The sequence below is a fragment of the Camelus bactrianus genome, chromosome 13 (genome assembly GCF_048773025.1).
Source record: "Camelus bactrianus isolate YW-2024 breed Bactrian camel chromosome 13, ASM4877302v1, whole genome shotgun sequence".
NCBI lineage: Eukaryota > Metazoa > Chordata > Mammalia > Artiodactyla > Camelidae > Camelus > Camelus bactrianus.
In genome coordinates, this window is record NC_133551.1 from 4,943,484 (window position 1) to 4,951,991 (window position 8,508).

Consider the following 8,508-nt stretch of genomic DNA (forward strand, 5'->3'; position numbering starts at 1 on the left):
GTGCTGGTAAGACTTCTGCCAGCCAGATGCCACAGTTCCAGGTGAGAAGTATGCAGGCTTTATCTCTCCTACCCGAGAGAGAGAGAGAGGAGAGAATTGAGATATGCTCCCCCGTGGTCCCTTCTTGCCCCAGAGCCACTGCAGTTCACCTGAAGCCTTCTGGCCTCTGCTCAGAGGGCCTCTGTCCCAGGACTGACTGCAGCCTTTTCTTCCCTTGTCAACATTTCCTTTCAGAAGGTGGTCTCTTCTCTGCAATTCCACCCTGGCAGATGTGATGGTGGTCAGCGTGCTGGTGGGCAGTCATTTGGGGACTCCCAGGAGCCATGCTGATTCTCCTGAGTCTCTCAATCGGGGTTACAGAACAGTCGAGAACCGAAGGAAGGCCATTCACGTGAGGTCAACAGAGCATTACATCACATTCATTTTATTTTTGAATTTTCAGTGGAGAAATTATTTGTAGCAAACTGTTACAGATTTTCGGCCGCCTGCTTTCCTCATCACCACTTCCTTGCTGGCTCTGGTGCTTGTTTTACAGACCAGGTATCTTCTCTGGTCATTTCTAGCAGCTTGGCTTGCCGAATCCTTGATCTGCATTTGAAGCAGAATGCTTCTTCGTGATGTGAAACTAATTTTCCTGATTCTGAATATTTCGTGTACACTCAGCAACTGTTTCAAGTGAAATGCTCTTGTCCAATTACGGTTAACTCACATTTGCTGATCTCCTGCTTTCATGCTGAGGGCAGTTTCTTCTTCCTGTAATAAGATTTAGCAATTTGCATTTACTATGTGAAGGTACTGGCCCGAGGTGCTTTTTTTCTTAACAGTTTTATTACAATTCACCCATTAAAATGTACAGCGGTTTTTACTCTATGCCCAGAATTGTGCATCCCATTCAATCTTAGAACATTTTCTTCCCCCCAACAGGAATCCCCGTATGCATAAGCAGATATTTCCATCTTCCCCATCCTCCCCCAGCCCCAATGAGCCACTCTTCTCTCTCTGTGGATTTGCCTGTACTGGACATTTCATTTAAATCGAGTCACTTCATGTAAGTGGAACCGTCTATTGTGACTGACTTCTTTCACACTGAGTAACGTTTTCAATGTTTGTCCACGTTGTGGCCTGGGTCAGTACTCTATGCTTTGCTATTGCTGAATAATATTCCACTGTATGGCTGGGCCCCACTGTTTACCCATTCATCAGGTGATAGGCATTTGTGTTGTTTCTGCTTTTTGGCTGTGATGAGTAGTGTCGCCGCAAAAATTCCTTTAGGAGTTTTTATGTGGACATTTGTTTTCAGTTCTCTTACGTGTGCCCAGACAGCAGAATTGCTGGGTCATTCAGAAACCAAATGTTCAACTCCCTGAGGACCTGCCAGGCTGTTTACCAAAGTGGCCACAGTGTGTTACGTCCTCACCAGCAACTGCTGCCGGCTCCGCTTCCTCTGTGTCCTCATTAGTGCTTGTTATTTTTTTTTTTTATTATAACCTATTGTTGTGGGTGTGAAGCGGTTTCTTCTAGTGGTTTTGACTTGATTTCCCTTAGAGCTAATGATACTGAACATCGTTTCATTGTCCTTATTGGCCATTTGTATATTTTCCTTGAAAAATACCTTTTCAGATCCTTTATTGACCTTTTAATTGAGTTGCCTTTTTATTGTTGAGTTGTAGGGTTTTTTTTTTTTTTTCACTTGGAGATACAAATTCCTAATCAGATAAATGATTTGAAAAAATTTTCTCCTGTGTATTGGTTTTTCACTCTCTGGATGGTGCCCTTTGAAGCAAAGTTTCAAATTTTGATGAACTCCAGTTTATCTCTGTTTTCTTTGTTCCTTGTGCTTTTGGGGTATTATATAAAATCTGAGGTATTTTATTTAAAATTTTATATATAAAATAACTTAATTCGTAGGACCGTTCTAGGAGATGGGTGCGGTTGTTGTCCCCAGTCTATGGATAGGAGACTGAGATGCAGAAAATTTCACTGACATATCAGTGTCACAGCTACCCAGTGCTGTGGGAGTTCAGACCCTTATGTTTGTCCCCAACATCTGTGCTTTTCACCAACATGCTCCACTCCTTCCTGGAATCTTTAATGAAAAACTGTTACCGTTTTTGATTTCTTGTTAGTTTGTTTTCTCTTTGGGGACCACATCTCCTCATTTTCCTTTCAGATATCAGTGTAGATTTATTTTAGGTCTCATGTAGGCAGAAGTATTGCTATCAGTTAACTTCTTTATTACTCACTCTCCGGTTATGATTGTTGCTATTTGACCTAATCAAGTCATGCTTAACTCTTTCCTGCTCATGACACTGAAAAGAGTCATGACTTACAACATGCTCAAAGAAGAAAGTACTTGATTGATTTCATCTTGCTACCCAATCAAACTAATCAAATAAAAACCCGGTGTTGACACAGATTATATGCCCTCCAGAATAGTGTCACTGTCTTCCTTGTGTTTCATTTGTTTGGTCACAGTGTCTGGATAGCGCCTTGCTGTCCAGCAGTTTTGTGAGGATACGGTGCTCGTGAATCATTGTAAGGACAGAATTTTGACAACAGACTATGTTGTTCATTTCACAAGGGAAAAGATAATATAGAAATACTGCTCAGATCTATTTTAAAATTAAGCTTGGAATTTTGAGAAGAATTCAAGAAACCATACAAAGATCTTTTTCACTAATTTTAGATCTATCTTAGACACATTATGGTTACATAGCAGAGTAACTTATCAAGTAGATTTGACAAGAGGTGTGTATAATTGATTTTTTGTTTTAGTTGAAATATTCTATCTGAGATAAAGTAATCAGTGCCTATAAATGCACAAATATGTTTATATTTCTATGTAATATGGGAGCAGACTTCATATGTTTCTATATAATATATATGACCGTGTGTTTTAATCTGTCTGTCAGTGTTTTTATAGTTTTTCAGCAATGTTGTAACTTCAGAATTGTTCTAAGAAAATCACCCCAGATTCTAGTGCAGTTTGTACTGTGTATCCTGTCTTATGCATGGGATTCCACTGTCCCCTCAGGGAGGAATTTCCTCTCCTATTGAGTTAATAGCAGATTTAAAGGAACTGTGATTTCTAGGCCTTTGCTCTCCATGTGTTTGCAGTTGGCTGTCAATCACGATATTCCCTTTCTTGAGTTTTCAATGTTCAATTAGAATTTTTGAAAATAAGTGTTGATATTTTGTATTTGTCTCCCTAGAAACTTGATGTGTTTGTGTTTTTCAGTTTTCAATTTATGAAAAATGTAAATGCACCCTTTTTTTAAAGTAGTCTTTTTTCACTAGATATTTGTTTATCTCTTTATAGTTAAAATAATTTTTTTCCCAAAGAATGAATCGTTGTGCATGTTTTAAAAGATACCTTACTTTTTATTTTTCTTATTCTAACAGGTATATTCGTTGTAGAGAATTTAGAAAATAAGGATAAACACAGTAATAAGTTAAAATGGCCTCTAATCTCACCTGGAGATACAGTTGTAAGGTTTGAAATTGAGAATTACAAGTCCTCTCACGTTGTTCCTCTTTTTCAAGTACGTTTTGGTTACTGAGACACTCGAATTCCCATATGAATTGTAGCAGCAGCTAGTCAGTTACTGCAGAGGAGCCCACTGGGATTGTGATCGAGACCACGTTGAATATATGGATCGCTCTGTGGAGCACTGACATTCCAAGAGCACTGTCATCTGATCCAGGAATGTGCGTGGTGTGTCTGTCCAGGTATTTAGGTCTTCTTTAATTTTATTTCAACAATGTGTAGAGTTTACATAGTATTATTTTACTTTATTTTTTCCCTTTATACTGAGTAAAAATGTGCAAGGTACCAGAATGAGAACTGTATTATAGCCCCACCACTTGCTGCTACCATGGACCCTGCGGTCTTTCTTTGCCCTCTAAAATCTTGCACAAAATAGGACCTAAGTAACTCTTTCTTGAATGAATGATTTTATGATTGCTGAATGATGCTTGAGAATCCTTGTGATGATATCTTTTTCCCAGACTTTCCCCTTTTCTTAACTATGCCCTTTCCCTTCCTTTCCTCCAGCCTGGGTTTCAGCCTGCCTGTGGCATTGATTTTCCCTATCTGTGGACTCTTCCTTTCACTAGTTCACGATAATGTTACATATGGGCTGTGGAAACTTGCTAGATGTCAAGAAAGAGCCAATCCATTGCATGCTATTATTTTTAGTGTGTGGTATTCTTTTATCGATTGAAATTAAATCAGGCTGACCCCCTGAGCTCTTTTCACCTTCCTATACATGATACTGCTCTGGTTGCTGCATGTGCCCTTCCCCCAGACTTGGTTTTGGAGTTGAGTAAGTCACCATCATTGGAGACCTCTCTTTAAAAGATGAAGAGGACATTTGATTTTTCTCCCTGGTTGGGGACTTGGATGAGATGAGGTAACAGATAAAGAATGGAGCCCCAGCTCATTCTTGACCACTGCTCTTTCCATTCCTTTCTCCAGGGGAAAAGAGTACAATTCAAAAATATAAAGATTGTGAGCTAAAGAGATAGGCAAGACAACCGATCATTTATTAAATGTCCTTTCATGCCAGAAACAAATGTATTATACACAAAATAAGCACACAAAGCACGGTAGAACCGTGATAACAAACGTGGGTCCGAGTTCGAGTCCTGGTCTGGAATGACCAGTCCTGTGAGATGGAGAACTGGTAGGCCGGCTTAGCGTCTCTCGGACTAGTTTTCTGTCCTGCAGAGACGGGGCTCGCTAGGCGTCCCCCCCATAGAGGTGCTGGGGGGTGTAAGTGACGCACGTGGGCAGCCCTAGCACAGCTGCTCTTTCCTCGTAAGTGCAGGAGAGCATAGCTTTTGCGGTTACGGCTTTATGACCGCCCCGTGAAGACTCTCAGTGCTCCTAATGGATGCCTTGTGGTTTGGAGATGGGATTCTCATTTCTGTAAATACCCAAGGATTGTGTTATTGGGCCCTGCTGATTTGAATCTATTCTTTAGAAAGTACATATTGTAGATATATTTTTCAATCATGCATGCTTTTTTCTTTTATTATTTATAGTTCTACCCTCTCATATCTTGGTGTGACTTTTCATGGAATCCAGGAAACAGCCCTAAGCCACCTGCCTCTTCACACGTCTCCGTGGCGGTTTTCTTCCCTGACTAGAAGAGGGTTCTGCATAGGGAATTTTCTTTGTTCCCCTTTTCTTGGAGTCTCTCTGTCTGTCTGCCCACCTCTCACCTGTCCAACTGTCCATTTCTCTACCCACTCATTCTTCTGACTTGTTCCAAAAAACATTTCAGGCAGCTTACAGAAGAACAGATACCAAATAAACAGGTTAGAAAATGGGGCTAAGTTCAAACTGTGAGGCTAGGAGGTGGGCCTGTGTTAGGGTTGCAGGCGTGAGACACACGCGTCTGCCCTGTGACTTATATGATCGACAGCAAGAGTGTGCCTGAGGCTCCCAGCAGACACAGGGAAATAGGGTTGGTGGGAGATGCTCACAGGCTGTGAAATAAATAAGTGGCTTAGGTTAAGCCCAGCCTTTCCAGCTACTAAGGCTTAGGAGAATATTTTGAGTGTCTTCCAAAATCAGGGTATTGTATCTTTTATTTTTTCAGAGTTCTATGTATAGTTGGTTACATTCTATACCTGGAAATTTCTCCAAAACTGCTTCCCACGTGAGTCCCATGGCTCGGAAATGGGGTGGTTCTGCTCATTGACGGGTGTTGGTCAGAAACATAAAATGACAGCCTCAAAGGAGCCTGGGATTTGTCAGTTATGTTTTGTCAGTGCTGTAGATTTCAGAAAACACTTTCACCGTTTCTCTCCATCTGAGGCGGCAGCGTGTTCTCTTACCAGCATCAGGAGCTCAGGGCTACGGGATGGTGGGGGCTGACTGCACTGCCGTGAAGACAGCTAAGGTAGTTACTGCAGGCGTGGTGCTTTCACGTAGTGCATTTCATGTTCTTTAATAGGTTTTAACAGGTAGTTAATTAACTGTGTTAATTAACATTTAATAAATATGATGCTTTGTTGAAAAGACAGTTATAGTCAGAATATAAGTTGTGAACACTTTGAAAACGGTTTCATTACTGAAATTTCAGTAGGGAAGATTTAGTTTATCTTATTTATGCCTCTCTTTAAAAGTAACAGAGAAACAAGACAGAAAAAGCAGAGGATGATTTCTGTTCTTCCTCTCGGCTTGCAGTTGCCCTCACCTCCAGTGGCATCCATCCAGACACAAGCACTGACACTGGCCGTGCTCATAACTGCCTCAGCCTTGAAGACACAACTGGCAAATAGAAGGCGGCCACGCCCTGTTACAGCAGGTGCTCTCACTTTGTGGGTCCTTATGTAACTGCGTGGTTTTAATCAGGATCACCCGTTCTACATTGTGTGGTGCTGCTGCAGTGTCTCCTAGTTATTGTTTCTGTAAGTACTCGTGTATTTTTTTCAATGTGTGGCACTAGACATCTAAAAATGCTTTTTTTTAGATGAAAAATAATGTGTATTTAATATAGAAGTCTGAAAAAAGGGGCAAAAGTTTCTATCCTGATCCCACTACTCAGAGATAATAATTAACACTTTAACATCTATTTTCTGTTCTTTTCATCATTGTGTATCTCCTCTGTCATAAAAACCAGTGAGCACTCTGTGCCTTTTTCTGTGTGGAGACCTCCATTTTCCATTGTGCTTATTTCACGTTTTTCTACAATATTCTATGGCCCCTAGCATGATTTTTAATGACCAGTATAGCATTCTGTCTTGTGGAGGCATCTTCCATTTTAGTTCGGACTTAAATAAACTTTGAAATTCCAAGTATACTTAACTGAAGTACTGAAAAGAGAACTGTGGTGGTACCAAAAAGCCCCTACATCCATTCCCCTTTTTTCCTGAGAGTAAAAACTGCTGACAATGTGGTGTATATATGTCATGACCTTTATGCCTATGTCATATATATATACACATTCATACATACACGTATATCAGAAATCTATCTATATGTGTGTGTATATATGCTTTATTGAAAAATAAGGCCATACTATATGTTTTCTGCAGCTCAGTTTATTCACTCAGGGGTATATCATAGACTTCCTCCCACTCCAGACTCACCCGGTCCTTTCAGATAGAGTAGTGGGGTCTCCTGATATGTAGGATGGTCTCTTGTGCAAGGACACATTTGGTGGGAGAGTACTGTGGACAAGGCCTTGGACCACGCCGAAACGCTGGCCCCTTAGTGCCTACAGCTCACCTTGATTTACGGCATCATTGTCTTCATGGTGGATACTTAAGTTTTCTCCATTTTCCACTGTCAGAAATGGTGTTTGACTGGCATCCTTCTTTTACAAACATTCCTGTGACCTTGAATGAGTATTCCTTTAGTTAAGGTTTCTGGAAATTCAGTCCCTGGATGTGACAATTACATACATCACAGGCTGCTTTCAAGTGACTCTAGAAATTCCTTCTCCTGTGGGGAATGAAAAGATGTAGAATAACTTATGTAACCAATTCTCTATCGCTGGATATGATTTCACTTCAGCTTTTCTTCCCACCATTGTAAAAAGTGCTGTGTAAATGCTCTGATGAGTACATGTTTTTGAACTGATTTTTTTTTCTAAGTGAAACGATTCCTAAAAGTGGAGTTCAGTGTGTGTGTACACACGTTTTTCAGAGTTTACATATCCATTGATATGTCGTCCTCCAAAAAGTTCGCTAACAGTTTGTTCTCTCAAAGATGGACACTAGCTAGAATATCTTTTAAAAACATTTGCCAATATGATGAGCAAAAGTGCTTTTTCTTTGTTTTAGTTTGCACTTGATGACCAGAGAGGTATTGAGCATTTTTCACTCATTAGCCATCTGACTTTTAAAAAGTGAATGATCCCTTTTGTCCTTTGCACACATTTAAGTGAGGGAGCTTCTTGTTGCTTTGTGACAGCTCTTTGTAAGTTATGAACATTAACCCCTTGTCTTCATCAACATGTATCACAGAGCTTTTACTTGTCATATCTTGCCTTTCATTTTGTTCAGTATGTTTATTTTTGTTGTGGCCCAAAATAATCTTAAGATAGTAAATGTCTTCTCTTTGGGTTTTATCCTTGATTTTATTCTTAGAAATACTTTCTTATAATGGTATATATCTCTTCTGTAGGTTTTTTTAATCTCTAAGATGGAGATGATAATAGTACTTGTTATAGAGAGGAGAAGTTGAATTAATATGAGCAAAGAGTTATATTTGCTGTTATTAGTACTTTCTAATATTTACATCACTATCTCTAATTTTTCTTGTGGTCATTATGACTGGAATAGAATTTGCTTTTTCCAGGTGATTCTCTGATTTTCCCAAGACAATTATTGAATTCATACTTGGCTCTTTGATTTGAAATCCCACCTGTAAAAAATACTTATGTATACTAGAGTCTCTTTTTGAGCTCATGGTTTATTTCTGTCAATCATACTTTCTTATTCCAGTGCTATATCTAACATATTGTAAAAATTTATTTAATATCTGACAATGCG

General features: G+C 39.7%; 1 long non-coding RNA gene across 1 annotated transcript; it reads left to right on the forward strand.

Moving 5' to 3' along the window:
• Window positions 1–270: 270 nt before the first annotated feature.
• Window positions 271–3,725, forward strand: LOC141579672 (uncharacterized). Its single transcript, XR_012511534.1, has 3 exons — window positions 271–391; window positions 925–1,048; window positions 3,403–3,725. It is a non-coding gene; the product is annotated as an uncharacterized LOC141579672 (long non-coding RNA).
• The last annotated feature ends 4,783 nt before the right edge of the window (window positions 3,726–8,508 follow it).